The 21,342-nt window shown below is 39.9% G+C and overlaps 1 protein-coding gene and 1 pseudogene across 10 annotated transcripts in view; one reads left to right on the top strand and one right to left on the bottom strand.

The window, feature by feature from the left end:
* The window catches only part of CaMKII (Calcium/calmodulin-dependent protein kinase II), a 3,892,153-nt gene that overhangs the window by 1,002,657 nt on the left and 2,868,154 nt on the right, over nucleotides 1–21,342 (bottom strand). The gene's annotated exons all lie outside the window — the stretch shown is intronic.
* On the top strand, nucleotides 4,868–5,951 carry LOC137234497 (poly(A) polymerase gamma pseudogene; annotated as a pseudogene).

Raw genomic sequence — 21,342 nt, forward strand, 5'->3', positions numbered from 1 at the left:
TTTCGCAAATCATTCAAAATGTTGGAAATATCTAGTGGCGACTCGTATCCACGAATGACAATCCCGCTGACCTGGTACACGGGGTTGCCGTCCGCAAGACCTACTCAATAAATCGCTCTGGTAGCATGGACCGACGTGGCTCTTGAAACCAACAGAGCAATCGCCAACATCACGCTCAAAAAAGGTTGCTTCTCTCGAAGAACGCAAAGTAGAAGCTTTTCATTCCCCGGAAACCAAGTCTGACATTCTCGATCGCCTCTCTTCTTGGCCCAAAACCTTGCGAGTTATAGTCAATATGTTTCGCTTCATTCATCGGATCAAACCAAATCTAATACAGTCCACTTAAGAAACCAGGTACGAAACAATAGTCCTAACTCAAAAGGAAATCCATTGGGTAAATGTGCGACTTATAAAGCTCGCCCAAGAAAGACATTATCCCAAAGAGTATAGCAGTCTAACTAATAAACAAACAATTTCCAAGAAGAGCTCACTGCTGACTTTGAACCCCCCTTAGATCAAGATCAACTTCTTCGAGTAAACGGCCGGTTGGCAAAATCCTTTATCCCCTATCGCGAAAAGTATCCAATCATCATTCCGGAAGCTTCAAGTCTCTGTTACCTGTTCCTCTAGTTTTTCCACAACTTATTGATGCACTCCGAACACCAATTGATGATCAGGACTGCGAGGCAGGAATATTTTATAACCAGACTTAAGTAAAAAGTGAAAAGTTGCATACAAAATTTGTAAAGCATGCACTATCTTCAAACAAAATTCAAGTTCAAAGATCATGGCTGCTCTATTACCAGAACGATCCGATTTTTCCCCTTTTACATATGCCATAATTGACTTTGGAAGTCCCTTCCATATAAAATCATCACCATTGCGAAACTCACCTGTTCTTAAAGGTTACGTCTGTGTGTTCGTCTGTTTCTCAACCAAGGCCATCCACCTAGAACCTTGCTCGGATCTCTCCACTAAGGCATTCCAAGCTACCTTCACAAGATTCGTCGCAAGACGCGGCCTGCCCCAGTGTGTCCTTTCGGATAATGGGAAAAACTTCGTCGGCGCCAGTCGCGCATATCAACAGGTTTTTAATGAGTTCGTCAAAGATTCATCAGATGACGTCAGGTCAAAGTATTGCGTACAGGACTTCGAGTGTAGGTTTCTACCTCCTAATGCTCCACACATGGGAGGCCTCTGGAAGGCCGGCGTCAAGAGTTGCAAACTAAATTTTAAGCCAGTTTCCGGAAACCACAGATTCACATTCGAAGAGCTTGCAACAAGACTTGCGAGAATAGAAGCCATCTTAAACTCTTGACCACTTTCACCCATATCTAGCGATCCCTAAAAGCTTTTAGCCCTAACACCAGGTCATTTCTTAGGAGGTGGTACTCTTCTTGCCACACCAGAACCCCGCAACGACAATTTGTCACTTCAAAACCGTTAGGAGAAACTAAATTATGGCACCAGCAATTCAATCAGCGTTGGAAAGATGAGTATCTTAAGGAGCTACACCAAAGATATAAGTGGAAAGTTCCACAGAAAAATCTATCCATCGGGGAGTTTGTCGTTATTAAAAACCAATTGCTTCCTCTAAACGAATGGCGATTAAGCTGCATCGAGAAGATCTATGAGGATTCCTACGGGAAAGTGCGAATGGCCGACATACGAACCCAACAGGGAATTCTAACTAGACCTATCGTTAAACTTTGTCTGCTTCCTATTCATCCAGAGATACCACTTACGCAAAGTAGACAGCCACACCTATCATATCTATTTATACACCTAGCCATAAGTGTTCGGCCGGGGTGCGTGTGCTCCTGGAGGTAGGTCGGCGCACCGGGGTCGATCTCAATAAGCGGGTGTATGCGCAAATAAATAAGAGAAGACGAGAATTTCTCGTTATAATAGATGCGTTTTATTATGTAAAATTAAGAAATAAAGGGATTACAATATTAAAAAAAAAAAAAAAAACATGCATGAACATGCATGTGGCGGTGATGGTGTGGGTGGTTATAAATTAAGTCGAGTATCAAGTATAGATTTGCAGAGTTGCATTGGAGGGATCGCAATCAGATGCGGAAAAGTTAGGCATCCTGCCTAAACATGCCGGCCCCCTTGCGATACGCAACATCGTTTTCCGCCAATGACCTCCCTTGAAACGAGAAAAATGAATATAAGACTTACAAACTAAACTTAATCTAAATGAGGAGTTCGTCTGCGACGCAAAATGGTCGGGAACCCTTTCCGACTTGCTTAGAATGCCACCTGAGCTAAGATGAAAAAGTAACGGTTATGGACAGATATAAGTGAATATTTCTTGCCATTGAATTATACATAATTCTTAAATATAGAAATTCAGAACGCAATATATGTATAGTCGATGGCCAGTAAGGCTGGACGAAGAGGCCGAGGTCTCCGTTCCAGAATGGCACCATTTTTTGTTATTCTTTGTGCTTTTTTTGGTCCGGATGGAGAGGCCGAGGTCTCCGTTCCAGATTTGCGTTTTTTTTTTTTTTTGTTGGACGAAGAGGCAGAGGTCTCCGTTCCAGACCCGAGGGTTTAAGGTTTTTCTGGGCTGGCCGAAGAAGCCGAGGTCTCCGTTCCAGCGTCTCACTTGTCGTATCGCTCTCAAGGCCACTGTGGCATTTTATGGATGTACCGGGGCGAGCGGCCGTGAGGTTGGTTGGGTGAAGCGGAGGTCTTTTATTACAAACTGTATGTTAGAATAGATAAATTAAGTGCATATGCGAAGCATATTATCAAATACAATTTTTACCAAGCAGAGATGCGTTACTTACGTTCACCTGACATAAATTTGCAGATTGGCGATGCGTTCTCCGCGACGACTTCTATCTGCGCGTACCATTATGCTAAAGGTACCATGCAAACCTGTCGTGTATTTATTGGTCAGCTGCTAGCTGGTATGGTGAGTTTGCGGCGTACGAGTATATATACATATATGTATTTGCTTGCCCTTGAAAAAAAAACTAGGTCACTGGGGCAGTAGCACACTAGGCCGATAGAAACAGTTGACTTTTTCCAATTTCGAGACTTTGTCATGTCGGATTTTTTAATTTCGGGACTCGGATTGGTTTTGTACCGAGCCCTAATAATGACTCTTTGTGATATTTGTTGTTGAAAAACAACAATTCCTGCCCCCCCAGCCAAAAAAAAACAAGCAGTACCGAAGGCAAAAAAATCAAAAAGGATTTTTTTTTTTTTTGTGTAAATGAGACCATAATTATTTTTAAATGAGGTTTTCGCCTTTATTTTTGTGAGTAAGTATGTTTTGGGACTGCCCGGGCGCCCATATGGGTTAAAAAAATGCCGATCCCGATTTTGTGTTTTGCGGGTTTTCGGTACCAGGTAGCTCTTTTTATTCAACACTAATATGATATGACGAGCCAAGTAGGCATACATACATACATATGTACATACGTTGGTTACAAATATGCCAACGGCAAAAGACAAAGCAACTGAACATTCATACACACCCGTGTATAGAATGTAAAATTCCATTGAATTGAAAGAAGCGGTAAAAAAATCGAATGATTTTTTTTTCGCTCTTTCAATTCTTTTTACTACGGCGATTGAAGCATGACGCATGGACAATTGTGGAAGAAAATGGTAAGTTCGTTTTAAGATTTGTTCATTTGATATATTCTTTTAGTTTAAATTATTAATTCATTTTTCTTTATTTTCAGGTGACTGGTGATGGAGATCCAAGAGAGGTGATGGGTTTTATGTGTTGCTCCTTTTTTTTTGTTACCGGCATCGCAAAGGGGTGCTCCAACTGCGGCGTCGGCCGCGCCGTCAGTTGTCACACTTTTGCGATGCCCATTGATGCATGCACTAATGGCTTTTTCTCTTTTTCTTTGCAGATTTTGTCATGGATATTTGTGGGCACCAGAGTTAACCTTGGAAGTTACAGATTTGGAAGCTGGGGAAAGCTTTTCAGAAGTGCAGCAGGCAAGTGCTGCTGGTACTATACACGGCAATGACGAAGTAATGGAACATTGTGAAGATTCGCAAATTGCGAGCTTTGCCAAATCAGGAGAATTGCGGCGACAGAAACTGCATCATGGTGAAAGACCATTTAAATACAAATATTGTGAATTAAGCTTTGTGCGAGCGGATGATCAGCGCCGTCATATATGTACCCCTGCCGGAGAGAACCCCTATAAGTGCAACTATTGCGAGCGCCCTTTTGCTCAAAGTAATGATCGTATTAGACATATGCACCTGCACATTGGTGAAAATGTTTATAGATGTGAATTGTGCACGTCAGCGCTTTGTTCTGCCTTTGAGCTGCGTGCACACTCTGCTCAACGTCTAAACGATGATGAAGAGACACGTGAGCGTAATATGAAGGCCTTAAAAGAAGCTGAAGCTAAATTGGGATTAAATGTGTCCTAAAATGCAAATCACACGCTAGATTCTAATGTGTAGGTACATTCGTATAAATTCTATAGCGCTGTAAAGTGATTGATGCTTGTGATTAGGAGAGGCGTTATAGGCCTCTAGAGTTGGCCATATGAGCGTTAAAATGCCTTTAGCTCCATATGGGGTAAATTATCCTTTGTAGAATTGTTCTGCTATTAGACTTCGACTAATATGCAAAAAAGCAAGACTAAGTTACAACGGGTTGTCAAGATACAGCTTGAAAATTTAATATTTCTCTCATATGTACATAATGACCGACTTCATCATATTAAATCGTATTTATAAATATGCTGATAGCCTTTCATAGTTTTTAGCGACCGTGAGTGATGATCAAAAATTAAAATTTTTTTTTTTTTTTTTTTTTTTTAGCTGACTAATAATCTAATATTTCTATCTTTTCAATGTTATAAAGACATTCATTATGGAAAAAAACCATGGCATTTACTCTAATTGTTTGAGTTACTTTGGTGGTGTAACGTGGGTTATGTTTGTGGCGCGCACATGCCAACTGTATCCAAATGCAATAGCCTCCACTTTAGGGCATAAATTCCTTTGGGTATTCTCGCGTTGGAAGTGGCCAAATCCGGTGCTGCTGAAGCATCCAGACAATGTCAATTTAAGGTTTCCGGTTTGGGATCCACGCGTTACTGCCTCGGATCGTGATCATCTTATGCCAATTATAACACCGGCATATCTTCAACAAACCTCCACTTTCAACGTGTCGGAATCAACCAAGAAAGTAATACTTAATGAATTTAATCGAGGTATGATTACAACTGATGGGATTATGCTCGGACGTGCGACATGGGATCGACTATTTGAAGCCCCTAGTTTCTTTTACAAATATCGTCACTCTATTGTACTTTTAGGTACATCGCAAAATGGCGACGACCAGCTCGAATGGTGCGGCTTAGTGGAGTCAAAAATACGTTTGTGGGTTGGTAATTTAGAACGTAATCAACACATTGCATTGGCACATATAAATCCTACATGATTTGATTATAAGAAACCAGCTGTTGTCGGCACACACAACAGCGCCAATGATGATGATAAAAATCAATCAAGTGGTGGTGGTAGTGCACCCATAAGTTCATCCAACTCTTGTGCGATGTGGTTTATTGGTTTGGAATTTGAGCGTACAGAGAACTTGAGTGTAGGCCTGACCGAGAGTGTTCAAAATTTCACAGAACACGTCATACAATATGGGGTGAACGTAAAAATGCTGAAGCACGGAATGAATATTGAGGCGCGGCATGTAAAGCGTAAAGCACTGTCACAGTATTTAGATACGGACTATTTTAAGCATGAACGCACGTCCAGGGAACAACACCAATTTTAATAACGCAGTTTTAGCTAATCGTAAACGTTTGTCGACCGAATTATCTGCAACACAGCAACAGAAAGGTGGTACGACTAAAAAGGGTCGTGTCAGTGAATCGCAAACAGAGGACATTTCACGCGTGTGGAATGATTCACGTACACGTATGTCAAGGAAAGCACAATAGCTTACGGTTAGTATAATTTGTAGCCTAAAATATATATCGTCGGTGAAAGTTCCGACCACCTGTTCTGGTTGTTGTATTCTTTGAGTTTTTGAAGTGATTATATCAAATCGCCTCCAAGACTGTCGGCTTACTACCGGGCTATGGGATTATTTCCATTTTTTGGTATTAAGGCCATTGGAAAACGTTTTATATGTGGTTTGAGCTTTCATAGACGATATAAACGTATTCGCATAAATGAATCTGTGCGATGGAAAACTTCATATTTCCTTTCCAATAAAATTAGGTGTCATTAGCATCCTTGCAAAATACGCGACACTTAGGTGCCTTCACAATTTGTTAGGAAACCAATGAAAATTGATGAGATCATGGATCCGGAAGTACCCAATTTATCTGGTGGTGCACTGTAACGAGTTACACATCCTTTCACGAAGCGCAGCTATCAGTCAATGAACAAAGAGAGGGTGAGTTTAATTCAATTATTAGAGGTTTGTTCTTCGATGAGCAATCTTGACGGGTTACTTGTACGAAGTAGGGAAACGGGGAATAATTCAATCCCCTTCAGTGAAATAATAGTAAACAAGTATCTTTGTTAGTTAAAAATTTAATGGGCCGAATGACCAGGTAGTATATTAGTAGTGATAATAAATTTGTAAATGTCAAAGGTTCTGGGGAAATAATAAACTTTTCCACTAAATATTTCGTGAATTGATAAAGTCATATTAGTTTTGTCAGTCTTTCAGAAATTGTTTGAAGAATGCCGCACGTTAGAATTTTATACGAAAATACACTATCTCAGAATTTGTCTCGAAAACTTCCTATCTCAGCATAAGTTCAATGCATTTTTGACATAAGAGGAGTTAAGTTAATGAAAAGCATTCTGAGATACGGCGTTCCTCAACCCAGTTCTGAGATAGGACGTTTGTGTGCTACTCCTGCAATGGGAATTTTTTTGAAAAATATTTTGTGATAGGGCGATACTCTACGCAGCAGCCGCAATGAACTGACAAAAATAAATAAAAGGAAATGACTTATTGCCTTAGAACTCTATATTCCGACCTTAACTTGGACAGAAGAGTCCAATCTTTTTACGCTCCTGCTAAACAAGGAGTATTCACTCGTTTATGCAGAAATTTCGGAAAGCTCTTGTCCTTTTAAGTCTTCATGGAAGTGGTCCAGGTGAACCGCTAATTTCCAAATACAACCTATTTTCCAAACTCTTAAATGGAGACGAAGGTTCCGGACAATCATTTAACATACTCAATGAGTGCGCTTCGTTACGGTATCTCCACTAGTTACCAATGATATATATTTTTTTGCTTTACGTGACTCATTTACTAGTCGGGTTTTCTTTGACGTTGAACGATGAATTTTGATTTGGGTTAGGTCCACGAGTCCACGATTCCATGGTTTCCGCAAAGTTCTGCAAACCGAGGTTAATATGGTTAACCCATATTTAGAATATGGCCGTCCCTATTCATTAAGTAAAATATTATGTTGGCCTCGTGCTTTTGGCCGAGTGCATTTATGTTCTCTGGTAGACAGTGGATCTGCGCTAGGGTTCTGATGTCCTCGTTCGGGGAGAGTGAATGTGGGTTGACTTTGGGAAATTTAAAATATACAAAGGGCCGAAAGCCCTTAGATTCTGTGGCAGATCGGTTCGCCCTTCTGCGGTAGGCTTTTATGATGTCCTCGTTATGGGATAACGAGTGAATGGGATGGCTTCTGGTGTCCTCGCTCGGGGCGAGCGAGTGAACTTGGGGATTTTCTGTTCCGGAGGCCCCCGGTTAATACTGTTAAAGCACATAGGAAAAAAAAATGTTTTTTGTTTGCGATCTTTTGGTAAGCTCTCCCATGTCTTCGTGCATCTCTCTCCCTGTCCCCATTGCCCTCCAGTAGTCAGGTGTAGGATTCCCTCCGGTAGACTCGACACGAGACCGGGGGTAGAGAACAAAAAAAGAGAAGATGTAGGATCGCCCTCCGGTAGACTTGTACCATCACGAGACCGAGGGTTAATTATAATTAGGGCCTCGGGAGAGACAAGCTTAGGGATAGTGGAGCATCACGGCGCGTGGTTGAACGCGTCTTTATGTCCCGCGCTCCCTTTCCTCATTGCCATCGCGTAGTACGTTTTAGTATTCCCCTCCGGTAGACTCGCACCATCACGAAACCGGAGGGTTGATTATAATATATGGCTCGGGAGAAACGCAGGCTTGGGGATAGAGAGACACGAAGACGTGGGTTCCTTAATATGCTTTCCATGCTATCACCAACCGTGGGCCTCTGGTTTTAGATAGTCGGGGGAAATAGAATTTTGGTTTTTGGGGTTTTGTAAGGCGGAATTTGGCCCCTTATATTTAATCCTCCTTGTCGTGGGACGGAAGGAGTACCGATTTCGTAATTGGTCTAGTTATTTGTCCCTTGGTTGTATGAACGTCAACAACACGCACACGGTTATCAGAGCCTGGGTGTGTGTTGACGATTCTCCACTCGTTGGGTTGGAGGTTGTCCTCTTTGATAACAACTAGGTCTCCGGGTTTTAGATTAGGTTGCGGATGTTTCCACTTGTATCGTTTCTGGATCTCGGTGAGATATTCGGTTTTCCATCGCTTGCAGAAAGTGTGATGGAGGGCTTTGAGTTTCTGCCACCGATTGATCATAGAGGCAGGGCTCTCACTAGCATCCGGCTCTGGCGGAACCAGTAGATGGCTGCCAGTGAGGAAATGACCTGGAGTAAGTGGCTCTAGGTCCGTTGGGTCATTGGATGCCGAGCTGAGCGGCCGCGAGTTCAGGCATGCCTCGATGTGGCACAAGAGGGTATGGAATTCCTCGAAGATGAATTTGTGTGGTGAGGCTATCTTTTTGAAATGGCTTTTGAAGCTTTTCACTCCAGCCTCCCACAGCCCTCCCATATGGGGAGCGCGCGCAGGGATGAAATGCCACGTGAGTGACTGGTGGCTGTACTTTGAGACAGCGTTCTCTCGCGCTTGTGAGTTGAAGGTCTTGAATTCTGATCGTAAGGATCGTGACGCTCCGACAAAGTTCGTAACATTGTCGGAGTACATCTCTTTCGGGCATCCACGCCTAGATATGAAACGGGCAAATGCCGCTAGAAATGATGGTGTGCTGAGGTCAGTAGTGGCCTCCAGATGAATTGCTCGTGTGGAAAAACACACGAAAAGGCAGACGTAGCCTTTGGATGGTCGACACCCTCTGCCGCGGTAACTTTTAATGACGAAGGGTTCGGCGAAGTCGACTCCAGTATTCGTGAATGCACGGCTGAAAGTCGTGCGTTCGCGAGGGAGAATACCCATAAGTTGGGTCTGCGCACGCTTTCGGTGTATAGTGCAAACTTTGCAATTATGAATGGTTGCCCTAATCATGGTTTTAATGTTAGGTATCCAGTATTGGGTGCGTATCAGACGCAACATGAGTTGATTTTCCTCCTGCAGATTTTGTTGATGAAACATTAGGACTGTCAGACGGGATAACCGGCAGTTGTATGGGAGGAGGATTTGGTGGCGTTCAGTAAAATCTAAGTCCTTTGACGCCCCGAGTCGCCCTCCTACCCACGATGCCATGTTGGTCTAGGTAGGGATTAAGTGAGAGTATTGCACTTTTCCCTGCAATTGGTTCTCCGGCCTTTAGATCATTATATTCGGAACTATAATGTTGTTTCTGATAGATTTTAATTAAGAGTTGGGTTACTGATTTGATCTCATCAGGAGAAATTAAAGGTGACTCGACCTGAAATGATTTTTTTGTTTTGGGGTGAGTTCTTCGGTAGAATCTCATAACGTATGAGAGCACCCGTAAAGCCCTAGGTAGGTCTGAAAAGCGTTGGAGAACATCGGTAGTATTTACTGTTGTTGTTGCGCAGGTCTTCGCCCTCTTTTCCTCTACGGAGGTAATGTAGTCACTTTATTGTGCTGGCCATTGGGAAGTGTCTTCTTGCAGCCAAGAAGGTCCCTGCCACCACAACGAATTGTTGACCTATTCAGACGCCGGTAATCCTCTGCTACCTAAATCTGCTGGGTTAGACTCTGAGTTCACGTGCAACCAGTCCTTATTTCCGACCATGTCGATGATCTTGGTGATCCGATGTGCGACGAAGGTTGATCAGGAACAAGGCGGTTTCCTTATCCATGCGAGGACGATCGTTGAATCCGTCCACAGGTGAACTCTCACTGGTCCCAATTTAAGGTTCCTGAAAATTGATTCGGTGATTTCGCTAACAGCATGCGCCACAAAATCCATGGATCTCGATGTCGGTTCCTGGAGAAAAGTTGACCCATCTAGATATCCTTATTTTATCGATCTCATGGTCTCTTTGTAATATTTTTCGGGTTGTCCAGAGTCCCTGCTTTAAAATAAAATAAATCGGAGAGGGCATTCCATCGAATTCCTAATGCTTTAACTGAACTGGTATCTTCAAAGGCCAGGAAGTTTTCACTGAGGAGGTCTGCTTTGGGGATGTCCCTTAGAATGTCCTCTGAATTGGATGTCCATTTGCGAAGTGGAAAGCCCGCGGAGTGTAGGACTTGACGAATTTCATCTCTGGCTTTAATGGTCGATGTGATCGTATGTCCACCCGCTAACACGTCATCTACATACATGTATTCTCGCAGTATGCTAGCCGCTGTAGGGTATGAATTTGATACGTCGTCTGCCAGTTGAAGGAGGGTTCTTATCGCGAGATATGGCGCGCAATTCACTCCGAAGGTAACCGTCTTTAATTCGTAGAGACTAACAGGGTCATTCGGGGAAGTGCGATACACAATGCGTTGAAATTTGGTGTGATTTTCGTTCACCCAAATTTGTCGATACATCTTTTCGATATCGCTATTGAAGACGAAACGGTATAGTCTCCATCGTAGGATTAGTATGGGTAAATCGGCTTGTAGGACTGGGCCTGGGAGGAGAATATCGTTTAAGCTATTACCGTTGGCCGTAGGGCTCGAGGCATTAAATACTACGCGTACCTTTGTAGTGGTACTTTCTGCTTTAATAACGGCGTGGTGGGGCAGGAAGTAATGATCCGAATCGTCGGATGGGATATTCATTTTTAATTTTCTCATATGTCCGAGCGTTTCATATTCTGACAACACTCGAACATATTCTTTACCTAAAACAGGGTTTTTTTATTAGTCGCCCCTCATTCCGGAAGAATTGAGAGCATGCGCGTTTCAGGGACGGTCCTAAATTAATGTTATTAAGGTAATCCTGCCTGAATGGTAGTAATACGGTGTATCTTCCATCTTCATCACGTTTCGTTGTTTCTTTAAATAATTTTTCGCAATACCTCTCATCTTCATTTAATATTTTATTTTTTGGTACATTTTCTACCTCCCTGAAAGCTTTTAATTGATTGTCTAACGCAACTTCGTTGTAGAAGGACATGATGCTGTTCGTTGGATTCGGTGCTTCTATTCGACCGGCTAGTATCCAACCAAACACTGTCTCTTTTGCCAAGAGTGTGTTCAGTACATTCTTCTTTATACCGTTCATTATAATTTGGGGATATATGTCTCCGCCAAGTATGAGGTCTACGTCTTCGTTGACGTAGAACCTCTGGTCTGCCAAAACCAAGTCTGGGAATGCCTGCATAGTCATTGCGTTGATATGGCAGAATGGAAGATTCCCAGTGAGTTTCGCTAGAACTAGTACGGGTGTAGTCAGGCTGAAGCAGGGATCCACTGGTGAACATAATTCGATGCTGGATGCTTCTTTCACCTGAGCTGACACCGCATTTGTGATGCCTGAAACATGGGCATGCATTTTCCTCGCTGGCAAATTGATTCTGCGTTTCAGTCTTTCTGTTATAAATGAACATTCAGACCCTGAATCAATTAATGCCCGCGCGGAGAAGTCGGTACCATTATGGTGAATATGTACGCGAGCAGTTCCTAATAGCACGCCTGTGCTGGAATTGACATGGCAGGATTTGACATTCTGGTTCGCAGAGGAAGGTGGTTGTCCCGATTCCTGTCTTTTCCGTGCATGTGCCGAAATTGATGGGGTATTATCCGCATCTTTGAAAGGATTGCGCCCCGCCGTTTGCTGAAGTGTGTCCGCATGCAGGAGCGTGTGGTGGCGAGAGTGGCATTTGGAACAGTTGTACGAACTGATGCACCTCGTCACTGTGTGTCCTGGGGATAAACAGTTCAAGCAGCCATTTGTGGATTTAACGAATTTGATTCTTTCTACCGGGGCTAAATCGCCAAAACGTGAACAGTTGCGTAATCTGTGCTCCGTAGATTTGCGCATTTTACACATTGATTTTGTTGATTGCTTGGATACTTTTGTTTGAAAAGCACCAAGTCTTTTTGTAGGGGTCTCCGTGGATTGGCGCGACGCGTTTGACTTTTGCACTTTAGAAGTGGCATTCCCTGTAAAACCAGACACGGTTTCAAGTGTCTGGAAACGATTTGACAAGAATTTGTCCATATCCTCCCACTTGGATATGTCCGTTCAATACTCTGCTCCCATAGAGCCAGCGTATTTTCAGGTAATTTTGTCGAACATAAATAAGTAATAATCGCATCCCAATTTGAAACATCGATCTGATGGGTTTTTAAGGATGCCAAACAATTATTTATGTCGCGCTGTAAGGTTTTGATTGAGCTGCCGCACTCGCTATCTATCTTTTTTAGATTAAATAAAATTTGTAGTTGTGAGTTCACGAGAATCCGCTTATTCTCGTATCTCTCACATAGGTTTCTCCAGGCTGTTTCGAAGCCTTCATTTGTCAAAGGACATTTCTTGACAATGTCCTTTGCCTCACCTTGGGTTTTTTGGTTAAGGTGGAATAACTTTTCTACCGGGCTTAAGCGACTGTTATTCTTATAGATGGCCGTGAACAGGTCACGAAACGTTGGCCAAGATAGGTAGTCGTCCTTGAATACCTCAGTATCGCAAGCTGGCAGGCGGATACTATATTCGCGCGCGCGTTCTCCTTCAGGTCGAACCTGACTATCTCTTTCCTGCTTCAATTTGGATTGAAGTTCAGCCATGTTCGACATGCATCGCAAGAATACGGCATATGCAGCTTTATGCTTGATCTTGACCGCTGCAATTTTCTTTGCGTCGAGCGTGTCAGAGCCAAGCAACTCCTCTAGGGCGTTCTCTGCTTTTTCCCACTTAGCTTGCAACTCTTTTTGCTGTATTGCAAGAGTGTGTACAGTGTGCAGAGCCGCATTGATATCATTAAAATCGGCCTCGAATTCGATTATTCGATCGGCCAATCTAATGTAGGAGTCCATGTTCATGGTTGAAAAGTGGAAAGCGAATTAACCAAGGGATATAAAACTTGAAAACCTGAGCGAATACCCCAACCAACAACTATTAAAATTACGCAAAATTGATTATTACTTTTAATTTGTTTATTTTTGTCTGACTTTGCAGATTATTTGTGCCGTAAAACAGGGAGCAGGGGGAAGCAACACCAATGTCTTTTGTGTAAATAAAGGGGGCCACTCGCCACTTCCAAGTTAAATTGTATTAAATAATAAGTGCGCGCGCTGGTATGAACTCGACGAAAAGTGTAAAAACGATTAATAAATCTTGTGCGAAAATTTATCAAGAAACTAGTGAAATTAACGTGATGCAAAAAGAAAATTTAAATCGAATGGCGTGAAATTTTATATGAAAGTGAGGTTATGTGTACCTCTTTCTTGTGCTGTGTCCGGAGAGCCTTACCGCTGGTGGGGGGACAGGCCAGATAGTCACAAGGAATCTTAAGAGCGTTAATGATCCGCGTTTGCACTTATTTTCTTTTTGGCACTACACAGTTTTTCACACTTTTCGCGGTTAATTACAATCACGTATGGCACTTCAAATGAATTTTTCGCACTTTTTATTTATTATTTTTAACCAAAAAAAATGTGGCAAGAAATATTGCACTTACTTTGAACTTTTTGGTGATTTGTATTCCGGTGTGGCAAGTAGCTTGTGATGTTGCAGCGGCTTCAGCTGGCTGTCGCTTGCTCAGTGGTTTTTTCTCGGTTTTGTGTTATGTGACGATATGGCGCTGATTTTAATGTCAAAAGCTTTCTCACTTTTGCTTCCCCTTTTGTTTTTTGGTGGTATCGCTGTTGATTTTGGCAAATAACTTTCGTCGGATAACCTCTTTGGTGCGGTCAGCTTTGATATATTGTGATGTGGACTGTATATAGGCGCTTTAATTCCTTTCTCGGGGAGATAGGACCAAATGTTCGGCCGGGGTGCGTGTGCTCCTGGAGGTAGGTCGGCGCACCGGTGTCGATCTCAATAAGCGGGTGTATGCGCAAATAAATAAGAGAAGACGAGAATTTCTCGTTATAATAGATGCGTTTTATTATGTAGAATTAAGAAATAAAGGGATTACAATATTACCTTAGTTTATTGTGGTCAAAACGGCAGAGATCGTTGGCGGCAGATGCGTGCTGTACGGCTGGTGAAATCCAAGAGGCCGGTTGTATAGCAAGCTACAACCGTTGACCCGAAAAATCCTCCGTTTTGGAGGGGAAAGGCACCCACACATCAACCCCGACATGCATATGCATGAGTGCTGATAAAAAGCACACATATACGTGCATGTACATGCATGCACATGCATGTGGCGGTGATGGTGTGGGTGGTTATAAATTAAGTCGAGTATCGAGTATCGATTTGCAGAGTTGCATTGGGGGATCGCAATCAGATGCGGAAAAGTTAGGCATCCTGCCTAAACAATAAGCTTATCGAGATCTTTTACTAAAGTTCATCTCATTTACAGGCGCCGAGTTGGCGGTCCCGGCCGAGGGGGCCTTTCACCACATACCTCGCATGTCGTTTCTGGTCGCGGTAGTTTGGAATCCTCCAATCCATCTCGCCCGCGGCGAAATTTAGATGTGTACAACTGCCTGTGTGCTACAGGTTCCATTCGCTCCACTTTTTAAGCAGTTCTGTGGACTGGAGTTGGAGAAGCGCTGGGAAACAGTACGCCATTTCAAGTACTGTCCTAACTGTTTGGCTCTCACGCACAGACATGTGCGAGACTGTACATCCGAGATCAAATGTAGGATCTGCAATCAATGGCACTACACGATCTTGCATCGCCCCACCATCGCCAAAGAGGAAGCCGCTAAACAAGGTGTGGGAATTCCGGACCCACGACTTGTGATCCAGCAAGACCGTGCCATCTCGTTGCTCCAGAAAATGCGAACACAACTTGCACCAGTGAAAGGGGGCTGGCGTGTTTAAGTCACTTGCGTCACTTAAAGTGTTCGCGTGACTTGCTTTCTTGCACCCATGCATCCCTGCAAAAATTCCTTTACAAGCATCCCTGCTGTAACTGGAACTTCGAATGCGACATTGGAATTGCTTCCAGTGTTGCATAGTATATAGTCTATTGTCACTTAATTTTCGATCTCTTTCATCAACTACCATCGTCGAGAACACATCAAAGTCAGTCAACGAAGTATTATTTTGAACAAATCATTGCCGTCACATCAAGACGACAAAGGCCAGCGGATACTGTAGTATGCAATAAATATACCACTATTTATTTTTATATAAAAATGTCTTTTAATATTCACTTCTAAATGTATGTTAACAATTCGTTTTAAAAATTTATATCTGAATGAAAAATTTTGAAACAATCATTTATTTAAAGTAGGTACATTTTAAGTTGAATATAAATATAACCCTAAAATACTCCCCCTTCCGGAGATTTAACGTTAAATAAATTAAAAGTTACTTTCTTTTTTGTTTTTGTGTTAGGTATCTGTATTTTGTCAAACATTGCTGGTTTTAAACGATCAATAGGAATAGATTTAATTTCATTATTTATCTCAATTTTAAAATTTTTAATATCTTCTTCAATAACTCTATAAGGACCCTCATACGGATGCTGCAAGGAATGTTTGTTTTTGACATGTACAAAAAAAAATGATAATCTTTTAAATCTTTTGGAACAAAAATACCGCTAGAATTTTGATGATGTTTCAAATTTGATTTAACATTTTTAAAATGTCCCCGCAAACTAATTAAAACATCCGCTGAAATTACATTCTCTGTAGTTGAAACAAATAATTCACCAGGTAATCTTAAATTTTGGCCATAAACCATTTTAGCTGGTGTTGCCCATATATCTTGCTTAAAAATCGATCGCAATCCCATAAGCACTATTGGTAACTCTTCATACCAATCCCTGGACCCATTCCTAGCCATTATTGAAGATTTAAGCTGCCTATGAAAACGTTCTATCATTCCATTAGCTTGGGGATAGTAGGAAGAAGTCGTTATTTGATGAATTCCAAGAAGTTTCGTTAATTCTAAAAACAAGTTTGAAGTAAACTGAGATCCCTGATCCGTTGTTATTTCCAATGGTACCCCAAAACGTGAAATATATTCCTTAAACATTTATTTACAACCGTAACTGCAGAAATATCTCTTAGCGCGAATGCCTCTTGCCAACGTGTAAATCTATCAATTATAGTTAATATGTACCGATATCCCTTTGAAACAGGCAAGGGTCCGACAATATCTAAGTGAATGTGTTCAAATCTAGTTTTTGGAATTGGAATTTTCACAACTGGAGATTTTGTATAACGATATACTTTCGATTTTTGACAACTTATACATTCTTTGGACCAAGTATTGATGTCTTTATTCATTTTTAGGCAAAAATATTTCTTACCTATCAAACGACGTGTAGCTCTACTACCAGGATGTGAAATCCCATGTAACATATCAAATATTATTTTTCTTAAATTGTTTGGAATGAATGGCCTAGGATTTTCTCCTGACACTTCGCACCATATATTAAAGTTAAGAACAGGAATTTTTATTAGTTTCAAATTTAAAAATGTTTGCTCTGAGGTAAGTTTGCCTAATTCACTGTCTTGTTGTTGTTTACTTTGTAAAATTTTTAAATTAATGTCCGAATTATTAATCGCTTCTACTTCAAAAGCACGACATAATGTATCAGCTACAACATTTTCCTGTACTTTAATATACCTAATGTCATTCGTAAACTGTGCAATGAATTCCATAAGTCTAGTTTGTCTTGGACTGCGTTCTGTTTTTGAATTTAAAGCAAATACTAGAGGCTTGTGATTTGTGAAAACTGTAAATTGACGTCCTAGAAGGTAACGAAAAAGTTTAACATTCAAATAAATACCTAATAGTTCCCTATCAAATGCACTATATTTAATTTCGGATGGAGACAATTTCTTTGAAAATAATGCAAGTGGCTCTGATTTATTATTAAACGTTTGATGTATGACACCACCTATTGCCGTATTGGATGCATCTACATTTAAAGAAAGTTTTGCATCTTTGTTAAAATGATTTAACAATATCGCAGATGCAAACTTTTCATTAATGCATTCGAAAGCTTTATTAGATGTATCGTCCCAAATTAAAATCTTGTCTCGCTTCTTATTTGTTCTATTAATTACATCATAGATAACTCTCGTAAACTCTGCTAATTTTGGTATATATCGATGGAAATAATTAACCATACCAATAAATTTTTGTGCCTGCTTAATAGATTTTTGACGGTCAAAATTTCGAATGGCTAAAACTTTTTATTCCGAGGGCCTAATTCCCGTTTCAGAAATATTATGTCCTAAAAAGTCAGCATTTGTTACGCCAAAAGTACATTTACTTGGTTTTGTATTTGAACCGTACTCCGCGAGGCGATGAAATAATACGCGAAGATCGTTGAAATGTTGTTCTTCATTTTCGCTTTCTACTACGAGATCATCAATATATATAAAAAAACGTCTAAATCATTAAATACTTCATTAATAAATCGTTGAAAAGTTTGCGCAGAGTTTCTAAGCCCGAAAGGCATTCGTACAAATTCAAACATGCCAAAAGGCGTAGCGATTGCAGTTTTATAGATATCCTCTTCTGCATTGTAATTTGGTGATAAGCTCTTACCAAATCTAGCTTCGAAAATACTTTTTTGTTTCTGAGATTCATGTTGAAGTCATGAACATGGGGCAAAGGATAACGATCACGGACTGTTACAACGTTTAATCTCCTAAAATCTCCACATGGACGCCAGTCATTTAACTCCTTCTTGGGTACAAGATGCAAAGGAGATGCTACCGCTGAATTAGAAGGCCTACATATCCCTGTCTTTACTAAAAAATCGAATTCAATTTTAGCTACTTTGAATTTAATAGGGTCTAAACGCCTTGGTTTAGAAAATGGCAAATTTCCTTCAGTGACTAGTCTTTGAACTGTTGTATGTCAACTGGTTGTGAATAATCTGGTTCAGAAAATAAAGAAGGAAATTTTTCAATAACTTTGTAAATTTGTTATCAAGAGCGAAAATTTTTGGTTGCGAAACATTACAAACACATGAAATTGTGTTAACTGAAAGACTTGTTACCGGATCTACTAAGCATTTGCGTTTAACATCAACTAAGGGACCATATTTACACAGAAAATCAGCACCTATAATTGGTTTGGCTATATCTGCTATTAAAAACGTGAACGGAAATTCGCGACGCAGTCCTAAATTTATATTTAAAAGTTTTCTACCGTATGCCGAAATCGTTGAACCGTTAGCTGCCGTTAAAATAATATCTGATGACTTTTTCGAACATGAAGATTTTGAAACCGGAAGCACTGAAATTTCTGCTCCACTATCTATTAAAAAATTCAATTTGTTTGTTTTATCAAAAATAAATAAGCAACGTGTAAAGGTGTCTAAATTTTCGTTGTTTGTCGCCGCAACAAACTGATGACTTTAGTTTGACGAACTATTGTTATTTTTAAAAGCGCGGTTGTTCGCACATCAAAGTATGATTACCAAACTTATAATGATACCTACAGAACCAATTTGGGTTGTCAACAGACTTTGATCGATATCTAGAGGGACTTCTAAAACGATTCCTACTAAAAGATCGGGACCTTGAATAGTTTGGACTCATTTGATTTTTAATTTCACTGATCTCTAATGATAATTTTTCAGAATTTTTGCAAATAATGTTAGTTGTTTGAACCAAATTTGAAATAATTGCATTTTCGCTTTTAGAATTTGGAAAATTACTAACTGAAGCTATTTAATTTTTATTATAAGCTTCCTAAATATTATCGGCTAATTTATTTCAGTCGAATTCGAACTAGCAAGAACAATACTTAAATTTTTTGGCAACTTCCTTATCCCAAACTTTTTAAGAATTTCCTTGCTAACATTGTTTCCAGAGAGTAGCACAAGAGACCGATAAAACTCAGAAGGTTTACGATCTCCCATTTCTGAATCGGATAACACTCGATCTAACTTGGAATTCTCACTTAATGAGTGCCGTTCAGTTGAAATTTTCTTCAATGCAGAAAATTTGTCATCTCAGGAGGATTTTGAATAAAATCAAGAATTGTCATAATTACATCCTGCGGAAGTGCAGTTATGACGTATTCATATTTTGTCCCTTCCTGAGTAATGTTCTTTCGACTAAATTGCATTTCAGCATGGATGAACCATGCTTCAGGGCAATTAGTCCAAAATTGGGGAAGTTTTACCCATATAGCAAAAATTTCGTTAATTTGATTCACATATGGATTTGGTAAATCATTTTGATAATTTTCACTATCCAAATCAATAAGCGAATCGTTTACTTGATTTCGTGGTGTAGATGTACGTGTATGATATGAATGATATGAATGAAATAATTACAAAAATTATATTATAGGAAGAAATAAAAATGTCCGGAAAGAAGCGTTTACAAAACCAAAATGTTTAATCTATTTTGGTACATATACATATACATATAAATAATATTAATGCTAGATACAGCTCACCAAATATTTGTCGCAATTGTATATTTTTTACTTATTTCGAAATAATATGTTGGTCTAGAAGATCCAAAATTTCATAACAAATTCTTAAGTTCCTTCTCCACACGTTCTCTGCACTCGCAAGTGAGCTGTTGTTTCTATTATGTTTGTTGTTATTTGTTCCTGCTTTCTATTGTAGTTATTTTTGTTGCTGCTTGTTTTCTTACACTATTTTGTGGTGTTATTGCTTAATGTTTGCTTGGTTGCTTTATAGCTTTAATATATTCCGCGTTCAGTATCTCAAAAATATTGTTACGAATATTAGCAAAACTAAGGAGTGCTGCCATCTCCAGGCCGATGCTAAGCAGTGACGTGAAATCACATCAATAATTCAATCATTATGTATCTACATAAACGAATCAATAATTGCGTCTACACATATGTACACATTCCGACGAGCAACATTTACATACAAGGCAGCGAGAGATGAGATGTCACACACAGATGAATTTACTTATACGCTTATGTGTGTGCGGGAGACTGTAAACTACAAACTCACATATGTACATCTGAGAAGCGCTAAAAAGTAGACAATTGTAAACAAGTAGAAACTATATGAGAACTATATACACACGAATATAGTTGGTAAGTTCTGGAAATGGAAGAGCCTAGAAGTATGCAACGTAAACTATAAAAGCGGGGCAGGCGAGTAAGAAGTAATTCAGTTTGAGTTGAGCTATCAATCAGTTTGCTTAAGCACGCGATCTGGCGGCCAATAGTAGAGTTTCATTTGAGTTATTAATCAGTTTGGTTATTAAGCCAGCGAGTAGCATAGTATAAGTGTTATTGTGAAGTACTTTAATAAAGGCCATTTTTCTATCATTCAATATTGGAGTTATTTATTCAACAGTTTAGTGATTCGAACTTAGCAGAGGATTGCAAATAAGAGGATTTGCAGCAAATTCGTTACAATATTAACAAGTAATTGCACTGAGCATTTGCAAATTTTCTGCTCTTTATTTCAAATTAATCTTTTAGTCAAGTTTTGATTTTATTTTTTAATTATTTTAATTATATACAGGATGTTATTAATAAATCGCACCGCTTATTGTTTGTATCTAATTTTTGCCTTTTAAATACTTTTTGCAATAACACATTTTTGATTATCCAATTTAGGGAATAAATCACGCTAATTTTCTTATGCCTGTTTGGCTTCGTTCATTTCAGCTTGTTGTACAGATGAATCATTTGCCGTTGCCAAATTCTTGGAACGAAAATAAACTTGTATTAGTTGGCTCAATAGACTCGATCACTTAATAAATTGATATATCAGATTCTCCGCTTTCATTATTGGCAATATAAGACAGCATTGTTTTAGCTTCGATTTTTGATCATTCCGATAGAGCTTCTAAAAATACTTCCAAAAAACCAGCGTGATCCTTAGTTTTTACCTAACGATGAGCGTTTTTCTTCTTGCTGTAGGTTTTTAAAAAAAAGCCCGGCTTATCGCCAATGTAGTATGCAATAAATATACCACTATTTATTTTTATATAAAAATGTCTTTTAATATTCACGCCTAAATGTATGTTAACAATTCGTTTTAAAAATTTATTTAATTTTGAAATATAAAAAAAAATTA

Source organism: Eurosta solidaginis, chromosome X (genome assembly GCF_040869045.1).
Source record: "Eurosta solidaginis isolate ZX-2024a chromosome X, ASM4086904v1, whole genome shotgun sequence".
In the NCBI taxonomy this organism is placed as follows: Eukaryota; Metazoa; Arthropoda; class Insecta; order Diptera; family Tephritidae; genus Eurosta; species Eurosta solidaginis.